This window comes from Berghia stephanieae, chromosome 4, assembly GCF_034508935.2.
Source record: "Berghia stephanieae isolate SIO BIC M18660-M18661 chromosome 4, UCSD_Bste_1.3, whole genome shotgun sequence".
Lineage (NCBI taxonomy): Eukaryota > Metazoa > Mollusca > Gastropoda > Nudibranchia > Aeolidiidae > Berghia > Berghia stephanieae.
In genome coordinates this window covers 11,236,960-11,257,962 of record NC_088363.1, presented here as the reverse complement: position 1 = coordinate 11,257,962, position 21,003 = coordinate 11,236,960, and the positions used below count along the sequence as shown (strand labels likewise).

Here is a 21,003-nt window from a genome sequence, read left to right as displayed (position 1 = left end):
ACCCAGCTACCCATTCACTGCTGAGTAGACAGGGATTCAGAAAAAAACTCGACTGCACCCGGGATCGATCTCTGGCCCTTTGCGTATAAAGAGAGTGCTCTATCAACTGAGCTATCGGGGTCCCCAAATATTCTATTGGACCTTTTAAAAATACAGACGTTATAACTGGTTTTTTTGGAAGGAAGAAACTAATGAAACTCATATTATTTGATTAGTTAAAACACCAAACGAAATTTTAATATTATTGTATTATTTTAAATGACAACAATGCGATAGAAAGGAGTGGCGACAAGAGATGGACAAAAGAAAACAAAAAATCAGACTTGCAACTTGCTAGGTTTGAGACACACACACACACACACACACACACACACACACACATCTTTAGTAGTCACATACATTTCAAACAATAACCCATTAGAGAAGAGGGGTCATGCCTTCATCATAGATCATTGTCATTGCGATCATTATGGTGTAGTAAATTTTGAAATTTACCCCGTATAATGGAATCGTCCAAGGCGTGCGCCTCCTGTTCCCCCCATCTCACACACGAAAGGGCGGTTTGCGGAGTGGAGGGAGGTGGTCGTCTGCCTCTATGGTCGTCTGTGTCGTTTAGTGTATGGCAAAGGGGGGTGGGTGCGATTAATTAAGTGGGATGGGTGGTGATTGGTGGAAGATAGGCAAAGGACCGAGGCAACGAATAGCTGGGGAAGTAGTATGGCGCGAGACCGTTGAAAGGTGATAAGAAGTGAGGACCGCCGGCGGTCTTCCTCTTTGGGACCAGACCACGGTTCACAGCTAAAAGACCGTGGGACCGGTCCTCGGTCCGGTCCTCAGCGCGGCACTACTCAGCAGTGAATGGGTAGCTGGGTTTGTTAGATCTGGCGAAAAGTCACCATCGACCCCACTTATTACTTATTACTTATTACCGCATCCACCCCCTCTTATTATAACTTCACGTCTCTCTCTTACTCTTCAATGCTCGCTGCCCTCTCATGTGTGTGTGTGTGTGGGGGGGGGGGGGGGGGGGGGGGGGGGGGGTAGGAGTTGCGTGTATGTATAAACGCCACGAACAACTCGATCAACGCCTTGGGTGATTCCATTATCTCCGTTAATGAGGATAAATTTCAAATTTTATTCACGCTAAATTATCGAAGTAACAATGAAGTACTGTGATCAAATAAAGAAGGCATCACCCCTCTTCTCTAATTAGGTTACAATTTGAAATGAGTGTGACTACTCCGTGTGTTTTACTCCTGTAGACCACGGTTTTCATCGTGTAGCGGTCTTTAACGGTTCAAGAATGAACGATCCCATGGTCCCAAAGGTCAAAACGGTCTCTCAAGAATGTTCAATGTCGAAAAGGACCGCCGGTCCTAGGACCGGTCCTTGCGGTTTTCATTTCCCAGGGACCGTAGGACCGTGGTCCTTAAGCTTGCCAAGGACCGCCTCGCACTAGTACTTACGGATGTAAAATATTATAATGAACAGAAATAAGTTACAAAGAACATTTTAAAAAAGAAATAAAGAAAAGAAACGCTTCTTCAGTCATTAAGAATTTTTTTAAAACAGTGAAGAAGGATATAATGGAGCCAAAAAACGTTCCATGTTAAGTATCTTATCATTTTCTTTCTTTCTTCCTTTCTATTTCTTTCATTCTTTCTTTCTTTCTTTTTATGGTCTATTTGTACTCACTTTTGTTCAACACTTGTACAGTTCATAACTTCAAACAGTATACTATCCACTCAAGTGTGCAAATATGTATCAAAGGTTATAGCAAATATATTATTAGCATTATGGTTTGACACACTAGCCTACTAGCTACTACTATAATTATAATAAGGTCAAGTGCATACTACTAGGATGTGCAGTCTTGTTCTGTACAGGTTGATTATAAATTATTAACGGTTTGTTTACCAATTCATGTACCTACCTAGTCAACCAATAAATGATATTATGATTCATCATCGCTCTTACTCTTAACACAACTTCCTGGTTGTTATACTATAATGTAAGAGAGAGAGAGAGAGAGAGAGAGAGAGAGAGAGAGAGAGAGAGAGAGAGAGAGAGAGAATAAGTAGGAGTGAAAGGCGTGAAATATCTGTTCATTGTTATAGTTATCCTTTAACGTTATAACAAGTGTAACTAAATGACAAATTGCCATATTTATGGACAATAAAGATCTATTATTATTATTATTATTATTATTATTATTATTATTATTATTATTATTATTATTATTATTATTATTATGTAACGGTATTGAGGTCTATCTTTCCATCTAACGCTTTCAAACCCTATTTTATAATGTTTGCAATTTCTATATTTTATACTATAACATAAAAATGTGGGTGATATCCTCCACGTCGAGCTAATATAACATTGAATGTAATTCTATGTTTAGCGAGTCTCAATTAATAATGTAATAATAATAATAATAATAATAATAATAATAATAATAATAATAATAATAATAATAATAATAATAATAATAATATAATAATAATAATAATAATAATAATAATAATAATAATAATAATAATAATAATAATAATAATAATAATATATAATAATAATAATAATAATAATAATAATAATAATAATAATAGTAATAATAATAATAATAATGATAATGATAATAATAATAATAATAATAATAGTATAATAATAATAATAATAATGATAATAATAATAATAATAATAATAATAATAATAATAATAATAATGATGATGATGATGATGATAATAATAATAATAATAATAATAATAATAATAATAATAATAATGATGATGATGATGATGATGATGATGATGATAATAATAATAATAATAATAATAATAATAATAATAATAATAATAATAATAATAATAATAATAATAATAATAATAATAAATCCATCAAGACATGTTGAGATGGTCGTTTTCCAAATAACACTGACACCAAGTTGTATATACAAGGGTTGTCGTGCTTATACACACATCAGCAGGGAATGTGTGTTGTATATTATTTAGAAGTAGACCTGGTTTGTTGTTGTTTTTTGGTTTTATTGTTTATTTATTAATTTATGAAGCGGCTTTATCTTGCCGGTCATTCACACACGTGGACACATTTAATTTCTTGCTATGATTTATGGTTATCACATTTATGGCGTGTCCAAATTATATTTAAAAATACATCAACAATTCAATTTGGAAAACTTTAAAACAGTTTAATGCGTCTTTCTTCAGGATAGGGGGTGAACCAAATGTGGAAAAGAAAATTTAAAGTTAAAATGCTACTCATTGCCTCAAAACGGTGTTATGTCGACATGAATCAGATGCTAAAAGCTGATTTTAAAGTTGAAATGAGCAGAAATTTGAAAGTTTAGTTTTTGTCATCATAGAAAACAATATCCATTATATTTATATATACATCTATATAACATATTTCTAAAATAAAATTGAAATTTTATATAGCGCAATATCCAATAAACGTGCTCAAGGCGCTTTACTTAAGGGTTTCTGACCAATAGCAACACGTGGCATGTAAAAGGAGACATGATGCCTGTTAGGCGATATCATAATAATTATTTTTTCCGACAGAGACAATGCTGTTAGTGTCCAGGTATTCTTTTTACAGCTTTGTACGGTGATAAAATGTGAGTAAAGAGCCTTTTCCACGGACTAGACTATGCGCCGAGAGAGGCTTGAACCCAGGACATTCCGATCCGAAATCGACTGCCATACCACATTAGACCACGTAACCCAAGATTCATGTTTTTGACCATAGGTTTAGTTTTCAGTTGGTAGAGCACTCGCTTCACACGCAAAGGGACCAAGATCGATCCCGGGTGCAGAGTTTTCAATTGGTAGAGCACTCGCTTCACACGCAAAGGGACCAAGATCCATCCCGGGTACAGACGACATATTTTCTGCCCCCCCCCCCCCCCTCCCTATCCACCCAGCAGTGATTGGGTAGCTGAAAATGGGCCCTGGTGAGCTTTATGGACCATAGCTTCTGGTGGACTCTGCAGTGGTAAAGCAAAGCACCTTCGCCTTTGCTATCTAAATCAAGCTACGCACTAAGTCGCTGTCGGCTGGACAAAGGCGTCTAAAGAGAGAAAGAAAGAAAGAAAGAAAGAGAGAGAGAGAGAGAGAGAGAGAGTGAAAGAGAGAGAGAGAGAGAGAGAGAGAGAGAGAGAGAGAGATCAAAAAAAAAAAAAGAAAGAAAGAAAAAACAAAGCCGATTCTATGAGAATTGTACCAGGTTTAATCGAGCAACCATGATCTCTGAATATGCCCGGAATGCGCTATAGATAGAATGCGCTTGGCCAAGGAGTTCACAACATTGCCATCCGGAAGTAGAACGGACCAACACACAAACTCTGTGTAACCATGAACTTTTATAGTCTGGTTAATACAGTTTAGTGAGAACAACTCACAAACGCGGATGGCAAAAACAATAACAAAGGCCTGAGTGACGTCATCTGCATACTATCTATACGTTAACGATGGCCACGGATTCAGTGACAAAGCAAATGGGAAAAATGAAAATAGAAAAAAAACCCTTAAAAAGAAGGGCGGAAACATGAAAAAGAAACAAAACACTGCTTCCCCCCCCCCCTCCCCCCCCCTCCCTCTTTTTTTTTTTTTTTAAGCCTCCATAGATTGGGACCAAATATTATTATTATATTATATAACTTTATTATCTTCTATTCATATTCCTTTTTTTTTCTACTATAGATACTCTAAAGATGGAGGACAAAAAACAATAACAAAGATCTGATTGACGTCAACTTCAACTTCGTTCTATCTACGAACGTTTCAAGGCGACAAGTTACACATAGCTCAGCAGTTTAGTGGTGCTGGTACGATTGATCTGGCGGACAGTACTGGTGACTGTTTTACACAAACCATAACACCAATAATAAAAGCTGTTGTCGTGCACATTATGGCAACATTAACAGTAAGTTATCTACCCCCCCCCCTTCCCCCAAAATAAATAAAAATAAAATAGGATTCATAACATTCTTCCACCTTCTTTTTTTTTCTTTACATATTGTGACCTTGACATCTCAATTTCAGAGAAAAGAATATGCTAACAGGTGTTGACAAAATCTCAATGCCGAAGGGAATAAATATGATCCGAAAGAGATGTCTCAACTCTATTCATTCATAATACAATTGAATACAATTATAATATAAACTTGTATTCCAACACGCAAACGTTCAATTCAATTCATTTGCATGAAATCCACGGAAACATTCAACACCCTTATTCAATTTCATTTAATGCATGGAGAGATACATTCACACACTTTTTTGAAAAGGCAGTGGATCTCCGTTTGAGGTCGATAACTGTTGGCATTCAGTTATAGATAGAATGCGCTTGGCCAAGGAGTTCACAACATTGCCATCCGGACGTATAAAGGACCAACACACAAACTCTGTGTAACCATGAACGTTTATAGTCACGTTAATACAGTTTAGTGAGAACAACTCACAAACGCGGATGGCAAAAACAATAACAAAGGCCTGAGTGACGTCATCTGCATACTATCTATAGTATAGATAGTATGCGCTTGGCTAAGAAGCTCACAACATTGCCATCCGGAAGTATAACGGACCAATACACAAAACTGTGTGTATCCATGAACGTTTATAGTCAGGTTAATACAGTTCAGTGAGGATTACTCATGAACGCGGATGGCAAAAAAAAAACAAAACAATAACAAAGACCTGAGTGACGTTAAATTCGAACTTTGTATAGATAGTTCGAAGATGACGTCACTCAGGTCTTTGTTATTGTTTTTTGCCATCCACGTTTATGAGTAATGCTCACTGAACTGTATTAACCTGACTATAAACGTTCATGGATACACACAGTTTTGTGTGTTGGTCCGTTATACTTCCGGATGGCAATGTTATGAGCTTCTTAGCCAAGTGCATACTATCTATAGATAGTATGCAGATGACGTCACTCAGGCCTTTGTTATTGTTTTTGCCATCCTCGTTTGTGAGTTGTTCTCACTAAACTGTATTAACCAGACTATAAAACTTCATGGTTACACAGAGTTTGTGTGTTGGTCCGTTATACGTCCGGGTGGCAATGTTGTGAACTCCTTGGCCAAGCGCATTCTATCTATAGATAGTTCGAAGATGACGTCACACGGGTCTTTGTTATTGTTTTTTGCCATCCGCGTTTATGAGTAATTCTGCTCACTAAACTGTATTAATCAGACTATAAATAAACGTTGTTTTGTGTGTTGGTCCGTTATACTTCCGGATGGCAATACTGTGATCTTCTTAGCCAAGCGCATGCTATCTATAGATAGAAGGGACCAACAGCAATACGTAACATCTAGAACGAGACATGACGCCTGTTAGGCGATATAAATTACATTTGTTTTCGACAAAGACAACCCTGTTGACGGTCAGGTACTAATTGTACGCACGAGTACGGTGAAAGGATGTGAGTAAATAGCTTTTTCCAAGGACTCAACTATATCGAACCCATGACCTTCCGACCAGAAAGCGAGTGTCATACCACTGGATAACATATTTCTTATTGTTTTTAGACAACTATTTTAATGATTAGTTCTCACTAAATTCTATCAATCAGACTTTAAATGTTTAAGATTACACACATTTTTGTGTGTTGGTACGTTATGTCCGGCTGGTGGGTCTTGTGAGTATTTTAGCTAAACGCATATCATTGCTTGAAAAAATAATTAATGTTATTCCTGCTTTTACAATAGAACAATAAATTATATATATCGAGGCGTTTTGGGGTCAAAACCGTCTTCAACCAACAGCTTAAAGCAATTACAAAGGCCACACTTATTTTTCAATATACAGTCCACTATTTCTAACATCTTAACATTGACTCTCTAAATTTTGAATTTCCCTGTTTTCAAAGGTATTATTATGTGCCTACACGAGCCAATAAGATGGAGATAAAGATAAAGGGAGTAAATCTGACTCATGAATGAACAACACAAAACAAACGAAAAAGGCCAAAGGCCGAAACGTCGTTTGTTTTGTGTTGTTCATTCATGAGTCAGATTTACTCCCTTTATCTGTATCTCCATTTTATTATGCCCCCTCCTCCCTTTCTTCTTCTTTATTTCTATCAAAAAACGGTACAGACAAATTGTGATATCAAACGGAATCGATGGTTATATGTATGGTGTTATATTATTATGCCATTCAATTTTACTATTATGACTTAGATACTAATAAATATTCTTTAAGTGGTTGTCGTCGCTTTGTGTCGTGACGTAATATTTATGGGAGTGTCAGGCTATGAGGTTACTCGGGCTATGGTTTATTCCAGACACATTTTGAAACGGAGGTACCGCTTTTTTTTTCTTTTTTTTTTTTTTTTTTAATTTTTTTTTTTTAATCAACCAAAATTAATATGAAGAAAACTATGTTAACGAATAGGTTTACTAACTTTTATAATGAAGTCATCTTTTGGGCAGTGTCAGACTATAGATAGTATGCAGATGACGTCACTCAGGCCTTTGTTATTGTTTTTGCCATCCGCGTTTGTGAGTTGTTCTCACTAAACCGTATTAACCAGACTATAAAAGTTCATGGTTACACAGAGTTTGTGTGTTGGTCCGTTATACTTCCGGATGGCAATGTTGTGAACTCCTTGGCCAAGTGCATTCTATCTATAATATGAGATTACTCGAGCTAAGGTGTATCCCAGATGAACTTTAAAAGGAAGATTACTTACCTATTTTTTAAAAAATAAACCAATAATAATATGCTAAAAACTATGGGTTTATTTTTTTTTTTTTTTATTTTTTTTTTGTTGGGTTTGTAATAATGGTTTTACGGCGCTTGCAACACATTTAGGTCATATCAGCGCCAGTAAAAAGGAAGAAAACGGTACAGTCAAAAATGTTTTATAGGTTTACAATTGAAAACAAACTAGAAAAAGTAAAACAAAGGGGGAAGGGTTTAAATAGAGAACAGGTGGAGATTCCAAGAGCTTTCGATCATTGTACCTAGATTGAGATCAACTAAACGTCTCATCCAGACACAAGAACAGGTACCCACAAAGACTGCCACACTCAAATGTTCACAAACCAATATAATATATTTTAAACAAAAATTGTAACAGTACATAACAGAGAGATGATTTACACTGGAAAAAATATAGCTCCCAAAACTCTAACTATACATTTGACTGTCTCCCTCAAAGCCAAGGTATCCGGCCAGGGCCTGGACAAAACTAAGTAACCTCATTCCAAGACAAGGACAGAAAGCATGTTGGAAAACAGTTATTATATAGGGATTGAAGACACAGTAATTGTGCCTCCCCGCCCACTATGGAAGATCAGAAACAGCCACCCAGGGAAAACTATGTGAACTAATATAGATAGAATGAAATTGACGTCACTCAGGTCTTTTTTTTTTTCTTTTTTTTTTTTTTTTTTTGTTTGCCATCCACGTTTATGAATAATTCTCACGTAACTGGATTACCCAGACTATAACAGTTCATGTTTAAACATAGTTTTGAGTGTTGGTCCGTTATACTTCCGGATGGCAATGTTGTGAGCTTTTTTAGCCAAGCGCATACTGTCTATTAATTATTTAAGCTTTAAGAGAAGTTCCTTACCTGATAAAAATAATGATCTAAACCGTCGCATCTGGCAACCAAACCAAAGTAAAATCTGTGATAATCCGCATTGTTTGAAATCAGAAGTAAATATCAGATAACAAGAAAAGACATAACCGTATGATGCTATGATTATTATTACCGACTACTTTCTACGTGTGTGTCGTACGAACGAAGCCTTCGCATTTCACACCAGGGTTGCCAGATGAATTTCAGGCATTCTGCCAACTGGATTTTAAAAATCTGCCAAATACCACAAAAATCTGCCAAACCGTACTATTTATAGTACCCCCTTTGAAAACTCATCAGTTTTGTTAAACAAAAAATTCTCAAGGCCGATGTCATAATTTTTTTTTTTCATTTCCCAAGTTTAAAAAAAATCACTAATACATAAAAATTGCCATGGAAAACGTGGAGTAGACCTAGACATTCATCCTTAGGCCTCGGAAAATAAAATCTGCCAAACTGCCAAACCGATTTTTCTCTGCAAGACGACTTCAAATTCTGCCAAGAAAAGGACATTTGGCAGAAAATCTGCCAAATTGGCAATCCTGCTTCACACACTAAAAGAATTCTAGTAAATAAAGGGCGTCACGGCCAACGTCAAGGGCCGTAATCCATGACTACTGCTAGAACACTTGACAGGAGTGGTGGCGTACCGTGGCTTAATTAATTTCATGGTTATAAAAACTGTGATATTTTATTTACCTTGAAGTTACATTGCCCTACCCTATGCTTTATCATCGTAGCCTAAAGCCGAAAATAAATGGACTTTATTTTTTTTGTTTTTTTTTTCATTTTATTTATTAAAACATTTTCATGCACATATTATTGATGTTTTGCGTTTAGATAAAATACTCACGACATCCGCCAGCCGGATATAAAGTACCGACATACAAATCTATGTGTAATCTTAAACATTTATAGTCTGACTAATAGAATTAGAATTTAGTGAGAATTCTTGTCTAAAAACAATAACAAAGAGCTGAATGACGTTAATTTCGTTCCATTTATTTATTTTTGACTAGGTTCAATGTTATTGCATATTTCAAAACATTTCATTCTTAGATGGTACCTCCGTTTTAAAGTCCGTCAGCGATTAAGGGGCGGTTTGGGTCAAATTATTAGGAAAATCCTTCGAAAAATTGATTTTGAGATTTTGGTGGAAATTGATATTTTATTGCCATAGAAATAATATAATTGAAGTCCACATTCTAGAAATAGACTATAAAGGCATGAAAAACACAGTCAAAAATGGCACAGATAGTAAGAAAAGTGTGAAAAACGGGAAGCTATTTTGCTATTTTCTCAAAATGTCATATTTCTAAGGGTATGGGATACTGTGTCAAACGTTTCTCTGAATCTATTCAATGAAATTGTCTGAAAATTTCCAGTTATCACAGAGATAATGTATTGTGTCACCATAGAGAGATTTTTTTGATAAAAAATGTGAATTTTGAATTATAATCCTAATTCTGAATTTTTAACATCAATTTTGTCATAACATTTTGATTTTCAACTTTGTAATGTTCTAATAAAAATTCCATAAGCTAAAGCCGTAAAATCTCTCTATGGTGACACACTATAGTTCAATGTTGACAAGAGGGAAGAATATGGAGGTCATTCCTTCATTAGTTTTTGTGGAACGTTTGCCACAAGATTGTTATATTTTTTGATGTCAGACACCCAAATTAGGTCGCAAAATGGGTATCAACACAGGTAATTAAAATTTTTCACCATAAATGTTGTTTTTTAACCTATAATGATGATACAGAATGATTAAAACCGCCCAATATTGGTAATTAAATTTTTTTTTGAAAAGACCCAAACCGCCCCTTAAAAAAAATAATCACTTCGTATAATTAATCTGCTCAGGGGCCCATGGAGCAGGAGTTTATCCCGGTTTCTATTGCGTGAAACAGACAATAGCAACGGCTCGCTACCCTTTGGATAGGACGCTAGTCTATCGAAAAGTACTTTCCGCCAGATCTATCAGACCCAGCTACCCAATCACTGCTGACTCGACAGGAAAAAATTTCGACTGCACCCGGGATCGATCTCGGTCCCTTGTAAAGCGAGTGCTCTACCAACTGAGCTATCGGGGCCCCCATTCTCCATTATAACAGAGAGAAATTAACTCTAAATTTCATATTATTAATTTATGGTTAGAAATTAAATTCCCATCACTGGGTTCGACCCGACATAATGCAGTTTTGAAACGGTGACTCCCAAAAGGATTCAATAGGCTGATGTCAACGAGCAGCAACGAGCAGCTTGGTTCTAAACAAAGAAAATCGGTCCTTTTTATTCTTCATGCTGGCTAGAATTTTTTCACATGTCATGTGATTAGAATGTATAAAAGTCAAAACATGATCAGATTTATATTGTTTTCCTCCTCTGGATACACTTTTATGCTCGTAGGATAAGTATTTCATTCAGGCATCCGCGATTGTTCCGATAGTTTAGAACCAGTTACGAAGTTACTATGCGTCAATACGAGGGAAGTGACGTCACGACTGTTGAACCGTATTCGTCCGTAGCGATCGTAAACTTATAGATAGTTCGAAGATGACGTCACTCAGGTCTTTGTTATTGTTTTTTGCCATCCGCGTTAATGAGTAATGCTCACTGAACTGTATTAGTCCGACTATAAACGTTCATGGATACACACAGTTTTGTGTGTTGGTCCGTTATACTTCCGGATGGCAATGTTATGAACTTCTTAGCCAAGCGCATACTATCTATAGCCTGTCACTGCCCAAAAAATTACGTAAAAAGACAAGTCTTTGGCCACAAAAGAAAACAAATCATGAGTTGTATGTATTCAATAGTTCAATCAATGGAATCACTTGTTTCCTTGAGCTCTACTAACGACTCACTAGACACTGCGCTACACACAAACCTAAAAAATGACGTCAAGCTATAAGTCTTAGAGGATCAGGCGAATGTTAACGATGGCGACGGTTCGTCACATCTCTCTCTCTCTCTCTCTCTCTCTCTCTCTCTCTCTCTCTCTCTCTCTCTCTCTCTCTCTCTCTTTGTGCAATCCTCATAAATAGTAACATGCAAGTGGGAGTTAAAATGAATTAAGGGGCGGTTTGGGTATTTTCTTTTTAAAAAAACCCACCTTTTTTGGTGGTTTTAACCATTCTAATACGTCATTATATATATATATATATATATATATATATATATATATATATATATATATATATATATATATATAAATTATTATTATTTTTTAAAAATTTATTTATCTATTTTTTTTTTTTAACATTTTTGGTGAAAAAAATACATTATATGCGTTGATACTCGTTTGGCAACCTGATTTGGGGATCTGCCATAACTAGATTTAACAATCTTGTGGTAAATTGTCCGCAAAAACTAATGAAGGAATAACCTCCATATTCTTCCCACTTATAAACATTGTAGCATTTTGTGTAACCGTGGAGAGATTTTACGGCTTTAGCTTATGGGATTTTTATTATAACATTGCAAAGTTGCGAATCAAAATTATATGACTCAATTGATGTTAAATCTATTATAAAGTTGGATTATAAATAAAAAATACACATACCTATCCAAAAAAAAAAGCTCTCAATGGTGACATAATACATTATCTCTGTGATAACTGTGGAAATTTTCAGACAATTTCATGGAATACAATCTGAGAAATGTTTGACACAGTATCCCATACCCCTAGAAAAATGACATATTTGAGAAAATAACAAAATAGCTTTCCGTTTTTCATACTTTTCTTACTACCTGTACCCTTTTCGACCGTGTTTTTCGTGCCTTTATAGTCTATTTTGAGAAGTTGGACTTCAATAATATTATTTCTAAGATTATAAAATATCGTTTTCAATCAAAATCTCAAAATCATTTTTGGAAGGATTTCCCTAATAATAATTCGACCCAAACCGCTCCTTTAGAGATGTGTAGATAAGCTCAAGTGTTGAATGAATCATGGAGAGATCAAACAAGTAACGGTTCGACAAAATTCCAACCTGCCTCCTACTCCTTCTGAAAAAGGAAACATTTTGTCAACATAATGTCGTCTGATTACTCTGACCAACGCCTTTGCGATACAAAATTATGATTCATTGATGGTTCGTAGTGCGTCTCGCCATAGCCATCGTTATGTTATAGATAGAATGCGCTTGGCCAAGGAGTTCACAACATTGCCATCCGGAAGTATAACGGACCAACACACAAACTCTGTGTAACCATGACCTTTTATAGTCTGGTTAATACAGTTTAGTGAGAACAACTCACAAACGCGGATGGCAAAAACAATAACAAAGGCCGGAGTGACGTCATCTTCGAACTATCTATAGATAGTATGCAGTTGACGTCACTCAGGTCTTTGTTATTGTTTTATTGCCATCCGCGTTTATGAGTAATTCTCACTAAACTATATTTACCAGACTATACACGTTCATGGTTACACCTAGTTTTGTGTGTTGTCCGTTATACTTCCGGATGGCAATGTTGTGAGCTTCTTAGCCAAGCGCATACTATCTATAGGCTAGCCTGACACTAGAACCCAATAGGACTTGTACTTTGACGTCATTTTTAAGGTTTGTGGAACACCTAGTGAGTTGCCGTTAGTAGTACTCAAGGAAACAAGTGATTCCATTGGTTGAACATATTGAATACAACTCACGATTTGTTTTCTTTTGTGGCAAAAGACTGGCATTTTGACGTCATTTTTTGGTCAGTGTCAGGCTAAAGTTTACGAAGGCTACGGTCTAGCCCTTGAACGAATTTATTTCGAATCATAAATACTTTCATTATTTATATTCATAATGGGCAAGGAGTGTGTGTGAGAGAGAGAGAGAGAGAGAGAGAGAGAGAGAGAGAGAGAGAGAGAGAGGGGAGAGGTTGGGGGGGGGGAGAAGAGAGATAGAGATGTGTGTGTGTGTGTGTGTGTGTGTGTGTGCGTGTGTGTGAGTGTGTGTGTGAGAGAGAGAGAGAGAGAGAGAGAGAGAGAGATGTGACAGGTGACAAGAGAGGCATCGCCTTACAACTTCCCAACTATGATAACAACGGTGACATGATGATGGGAGCGGCCGGCTTGAAGACTGCTTGTCATAATGGGGCTAAAAATAGATGCCATAAGACGTACGACGGATAGAATAATTATGTATAATTGCTGACTGATGTGGTCCATAATTATTCTTGTGAGCCTCAGGATTAAGGAAAAAATACAACAAAACACACACACACACACACACACACACACACACACACACACACAGAAACTATTATAGTACATAGTGGAAAGAATTACGCACTGTTGTTCTTCTTAGAAGAACTATTGGTGTTAGCTTCAGTGGAAAATATAATAATATTATTGTTAATGGCCCAATAAAAAGAATTATCGTCGCCATGAGTATTAGTTGAAAGAGTGATTACTATATATAGTGGTCCTTCATCTGTTTGGATAATGCGTCGTCTAATAATGGCGAGTGAAATATGACTGGTTCATTACCATCTCCTAATAGACGATAATGGACGGGTTTTATTACACAGACTTCTGGTCCATCATGCGTTCATTACGAGGGACGGGCAACGGTGCGCTTCTGTCTTTATGTGACATCTGCAGAAAGATATCATGTTTTTCATTGCCGTCCTATTGCCAAATTCATTTGCGCAAAACTACACACTTTTTAGTTAGAGCTAACCGATTTTGATCTATGCCTCGAACTATAGGGAATGAGATTAGCGGAAGAGTAGCGTCCCTTGATTGGACGTCACCCATAGTCTGTGACGTCACCGGCGGAAAAGTTATTTGAGAGAGAACGTCATGTTGGTTGTGCGGAGAGGAGCGAGGACGAGAGACGCATGCGCACAACCAACATGACGTTCTCTCTCTAATAACTTTTCCGCCAATGACGTCACAGACTATGGGTGATGTCCAATCAAGGGACGCTACTCTTCCGCTAATCTCATTCCCTATAGCCTATAATATTATTTCCCAGCAAATGTTGCGGGTTCTCCACTTGTGAAAACAAAATAATATCTAATACTGATTACCCATTTCACAGGTCTGCTGTGTGCAAAGGATGTCGGGAATGAGGTGGGAAACGGGGGTGGGGATGGGGGTGGGAAAGGGGGGGGGGGGGGTATCTGATGGATTGGGATCTGTAATATTACGTGATTTAATAGTAAACAAGGCGTGGTATGACACATTCTCTCCTTGACATGGATGACCTTAATGATAACAACCGTTACGTTGGTATTGTTGTTGTTATTGTTGTGTTGCTGCTGTTGTTATTGTTGTTGCTGTTGTTGGTGTTGGTGGTGGCGGTAATAATAATATAGTGATGCTATTAATGATGATGATGATGATAATGATAATAATAATAATAATAATATTAATAATAATAATAATAATAATAATAATAATAATAATAATAATAATAATAATGATAATAATAATAATAATAATAATAATAATAATAATGATAATAATAATAATAATAATAATAATAATAATAATAATAATAATAATAATAATGATAATAATAATAATGATAATAATAATAATAATAATAATAATAATAATAATAATAATAATAATAATAATAATAATAATAATGATAATAATAATAATAATAATAATAATAATAATAATGATAATAATAATAATGATAATAATAATAATAATAATAATAATAATAATAATAATATAATAATAATAATAATAATAATAATAATAATATAATATAATAATAATAATAATAATAATAATAATAATAATAAAATAATAATAATAATAATAATAATAATAATAATGATAATAATGTAAGAGAGTAAGCCTATGCAAAAGGTTATCTAAGAAATTTGGTGCAAAACTGTCAATTATATATATCAGCAAATGGGTTTAGTGAGTACATAGTGCAGGCATATCAGTTAAGCTTGGTCAGTGCATGACACGTGTGGGCAGTTTTATGTCCAAGCTATTTGAGACGCATGACACGTGTGCGCAGTTTTATGTCCAGGTTACTTGAGACCGTTTGTGTCAAAGTTACTGGACAGGTTATCATGTTGAATTTTAATTCAGAAAAGCGAGTGGAGCAGGCACTTATGTTGGTAACAACAAGATATGAAGTGAATAGAAAAGTGCCAGAAGACAACAGAGAATAAAAATTATTTTTTTTTTTTTCGCGGCGGTGGTGGGGTTTGAACCTGCGACCTTATTGGTACGACAACTCCGCCTGGCAGGTGAGAGCGTGGCTCTACCGTGTGAGCTATCCACGAACACAAAAATATTCGTTTCAAACTCAAAGTCATTACTAGATCCCCTCTCCCCACTTCTTGAGATCGCCGATTCGTTCGTACACCACCATCGCGAATAATTTTGACCAGCAGTTAAGCTTAATAGCCAATATTCTCAACACAAACATATAACATAGAAACGATTGAGACATTGAGTATGCTCCGGTGTATGGGGTGATTTTAATTCAGAAAGCGAGTGGAGCAGGCACTTATGTTGGTAACAACAAGATATGAAGTGAATAGAAAAGTGCCAGAAGACAACAGAGAATAAAAATATTTTTTTTTTTTTTTTCCGGCGGTGGTGGGTTTGAACCTGCGACCTTTTGGTACGACAACTCGCCTGGCAGGTGAGAGCGTGGCTTACCGGTGAGCTATCCACGAACACAAAAAATCGTTTCAAACTCAAGTCATTACTAGATCCCTTTACCCACTTCTTGAGATCGCCGATTCGTTCGTACACCACCATCGCGATAATTTTGACAGCAGTTAAGTTATAGCAATATTCTAACACAAACATATAAATAGAAACGATTGAGACATTGAGTATGCTCCGGGTATGGGTGAATTTTAATTCAGAAAGCGAGTGGAGCAGGCATTATGTTGGTAACAACAAGATATGAGTGAATGAAAAGTGCCAGAAGACAACAGAGAATAAAAATTTTTTTTTTTTTTTTTTTTTTTTTTTTTTTTTTCGCGGCGGTGGTGGGGTTTGAACCTGCGACCTTATTGGTACGACAACTCCAATGTCTCAATCGTTTCTATGTTATATGTTTGTGTTGAGAATATTGGCTATTAAGTCTTAACTGTGTCCTCAAATTATTCGCGATGGTGTGTACGAACGAAACGGCGATTCAAGAATGTGTGAGAGAGGGATTAGTAATGACATGAGTTTGAAACGAAATATTTGTGTTCGTGGATAGCTCACACGAGAGCCCGCTTCACTGCCGGCGGAGTTGTCTACCCAAAAAAGGGCGCAGGTTCAACCAACCACCGCGAGGAAAAAAAAAAAAAAAAAATAAAAATTTTTTTCTTGTTGTCTTTGCACTTTTTATTCATTCATATCTTTTGTTACAACTAAGTGCTGCTCCTCGCTTTTCTGAATAAACTTCACCCCTATAACGAGCATACTCATGTCTCAATCGTTTCTATGTTATATGTTTGTGTTGAGAATATTGCTATTAAGCTTAACTGCTGGTCAAAATTATTCGCGATGGTGGTGTACGAACGAATCGGCGATCTCAAGAAGTGGGTGAGAGAGGGATCTAGTAATGACTTTGAGTTTGAAACGAATATTTTTGTGTTCGTGGATAGCTCACACGGTAGAGCCACGCTCTCACCTGCCAGGCGGAGTTGTCGTACCAATAAGGTCGCAGGTTCAAACCCCACCACCGCCGCGAAAAAAAAAAAAAAAAAAAAAAAATAATTTTTATTCTCTGTTGTCTTCTGGCACTTTTCTATTCACTTCATATCTTGTTGTTACCAACATAAGTGCCTGCTCCACTCGCTTTTCTGAATTAAAATTCACCCCATACACCGGAGCATACTCAATGTCTCAATCGTTTCTATGTTATATGTTTGTGTTGAGAATATTGGCTATTAAGCTTAACTGCTGGTCAAAATTATTCGCGATGGTGGTGTACGAACGAATCGGCGATCTCAAGAAGTGGGTGAGAGAGGGATCTAGTAATGACTTTGAGTTTGAAACGAATATTTTTGTGTTCGTGGATAGCTCACACGGTAGAGCCACGCTCTCACCTGCCAGGCGGAGTTGTCGTACCAATAAGGTCGCAGGTTCAAACCCCACCACCGCCGCGAAAAAAAAAAAAAAATAATTTTTATTCTCTGTTGTCTTCTGGCACTTTTCTATTCACTTCATATCTTGTTGTTACCAACATAAGTGCCTGCTCCACTCGCTTTTCTGAATTAAAATTCACCCCATACACCGGAGCATACTCAATGTCTCAATCGTTTCTATGTTATATGTTTGTGTTGAGAATATTGGCTATTAAGCTTAACTGCTGGTCAAAATTATTCGCGATGGTGGTGTACGAACGAATCGGCGATCTCAAGAAGTGGGTGAGAGAGGGATCTAGTAATGACTTTGAGTTTGAAACGAATATTTTTGTGTTCGTGGATAGCTCACACGGTAGAGCCACGCTCTCACCTGCCAGGCGGAGTTGTCGTACCAATAAGGTCGCAGGTTCAAACCCCACCACCGCCGCGAAAAAAAAAAAAAAAAATAATTTTTATTCTCTGTTGTCTTCTGGCACTTTTCTATTCACTTCATATCTTGTTGTTACCAACATAAGTGCCTGCTCCACTCGCTTTTCTGAATTAAAATTCACCCCATACACCGGAGCATACTCAATGTCTCAATCGTTTCTATGTTATATGTTTGTGTTGAGAATATTGGCTATTAAGCTTAACTGCTGGTCAAAATTATTCGCGATGGTGGTGTACGAACGAATCGGCGATCTCAAGAAGTGGGTGAGAGAGGGATCTAGTAATGACTTTGAGTTTGAAACGAATATTTTTGTGTTCGTGGATAGCTCACACGGTAGAGCCACGCTCTCACCTGCCAGGCGGAGTTGTCGTACCAATAAGGTCGCAGGTTCAAACCCCACCACCGCCGCGAAAAAAAAAAATAATTTTTATTCTCTGTTGTCTTCTGGCACTTTTCTATTCACTTCATATCTTGTTGTTATCATGTTGAGTACTATTTAATCAATCATTCTTAAATTGGTTTAGGGGTGTTGAAACAGGTGAAACGGGCATTTATCAAAATAATGTTATATCATAAAAGGCGGGGTTTAACATCAATATGTAGGAATTGACGTTTCAGGTTTGAATATGATTGGGTCTTACTATTAGGGGTTGGATTATAGACTGACAGGGAACTGTCGAAACTACAAGGGGGCGTGGAAACAATGGAACTGTGGGTAAAATTTTGATAGGGATAAAAGAGGATGTTTCAAGGAAAACGGGATTAGGATTCTGATTCTACTTGACCATGAGCTGCACACTTTAAACCTATTGTGCTCACCATCATTTATTTGCATTTACGAACTTAGAAATATTTCACGTATATTGAAAATGGTTACTTAGGCAAACGACTTAACATTTGGATTGATTTTACGGATTTGGAACTTATGAAACTGATTGAATTATGACCATGCTATTTGATTTGGATTTCGAATTTATCACAACAAATAAAGCTGTAAGAAATGAAACTTGGAATCTGGACTTTTATTTGAATGTCTTGATGTTGTGCATTCAATTATCATCACCGGCCCCTGAACTCTTTCGTCATTATTAACATCTACAACACAACGCAAAGGATAATACTACCATCTATCAAAAACACCACTATACGATCACAAGCCATTACATATGTGTGCAACTACCCCACAATAATAATAATAATAATAATAATAATAATAATAATAATAATAATAATAATAATAATGATAATAATAATAATAATAATAATAATAATAATAATAATAATAATAATAATAATAATAATAATAATAATGATATAATAATAATAATAATAATAATAATAATAATAATAATAATAATAATAATAATAATAATAATAATAATAATAATGATAATAATAATAATAATAATAATAATAATAATAATAATAATAATAATAATAATAATAATAATAATAATAATAACAATAATAATAATAATAATAATAATAATATAATAATAATAATAATATAAATAATTTTCTCACATCACATCATGCGATCGTAATAAGCCTTTAAAATAAAGGCAAGTTAAAATTCAAGTATTTACACTTACATTTCTTAAAGAAACTGCCCTTTCCTTTACGAGACAAGTAAATCCGCAATTTTACGCCAAAACATTGGAATCACAAATTAAATGGCTTCTATCTAATACAGTAAGACACAATACAAAGGCGACAACACAGTGATGGTAGATAGAGTCCTGGCCTGCGCACGCACGCGTCACCATGAAGAAATAAAACAACAGCAGATGCTCTCATATATTATCATAGATTTCTATGGAATCTGATAGTCAGGATGGCAATGTATTAGTGGACTGACTGACTGACTGACAGACTGATAGCAGTCCCAAAATCGCCAAAATCCCTAGAAAACCACGACCGAAATAAAATGACGACATGATAGTAGGGTTGCCAGATTATTTTTATTTAAAATGCCAGAGGAAGCAAAAGGTTTGGAAAAATGCAAAGTGTTTTTAGGCATCACCTTCTGCTAAATTATTTACAAAGGTAGAAATATCTAGATAAAATCATATAATATATATATATATATATATATATATATATATATATATATATATATATATATATATATATATATATATATATATTGGAATAGTGGCCGCAAGAGTGTCACCTTGGCTTGCTAGTTTAGGGATGGAAATTATTAATTTGCCATTATTATACATTTCTTTGATAAATGTGTAAAATTAATAGATGCTAATAGAATGAATTACAAGTTACCAAAATGCCAAACTGCTTTTAAAATCGCCAATGTTTTGGGATTTGGCAATAATAACGCCAAACTGGCAAATCTGTATCGGGCGGACGGGAGGTACCAATCTCTCACAGAGAGAAAGCAGCATCTTTTTGCAGTCATTTACATACTACTAGCCTCCATGGCTTAGCGATACATACAGTGTCTCGGTCTTGTTACAAAGTCAAGCGACTTTTAGCGTTGGCAATATGATTCAATACAGAGTTATAGTTGTTCACCGAACGGACACCGAACGAATGACTTACCGATCACGTGATCAGTTTTTTCTCGCGTCCTCTCGTCTAATCTCGTCACTCCGGAATAGAAAGAGGAGGCGGAGCTAATATGATATAACGCAATGAAAGTTCTGTCCGATGACGGGTGGGGGGATATCACCTCTCCAAAACTTACCTTATTATATGAGATCTTGAGATTCTTATCCAATCATCGATTGCCCGTTTGACAGTTCGCTTGTGAACAGTTAGGAGACCATCTCTTGATTTATGGGCAGGCGGCTTTGCGTAAAGGCGGTGAGTGTTGTATACATCAAAGAGTACCGCTGACCGATGGGTAAATAGTGATTGTGTAACC

At 35.8% G+C, this 21,003-nt stretch overlaps 1 protein-coding gene across 1 annotated transcript in view; it reads right to left on the bottom strand.

The window, feature by feature from the left end:
* LOC144970025 (chloride channel protein 2-like) overlaps positions 1-8,800 on the bottom strand; it is a 55,098-nt gene extending 46,298 nt beyond the window's left edge. Inside the window, exon 1 of the mRNA XM_078909201.1 lies at positions 8,612-8,800. The gene's annotated coding sequence lies outside the window, so the exon portion shown is untranslated. The remainder of the gene's footprint in view (positions 1-8,611) is intronic.
* Between the last annotated feature and the right edge of the window lie 12,203 nt (positions 8,801-21,003).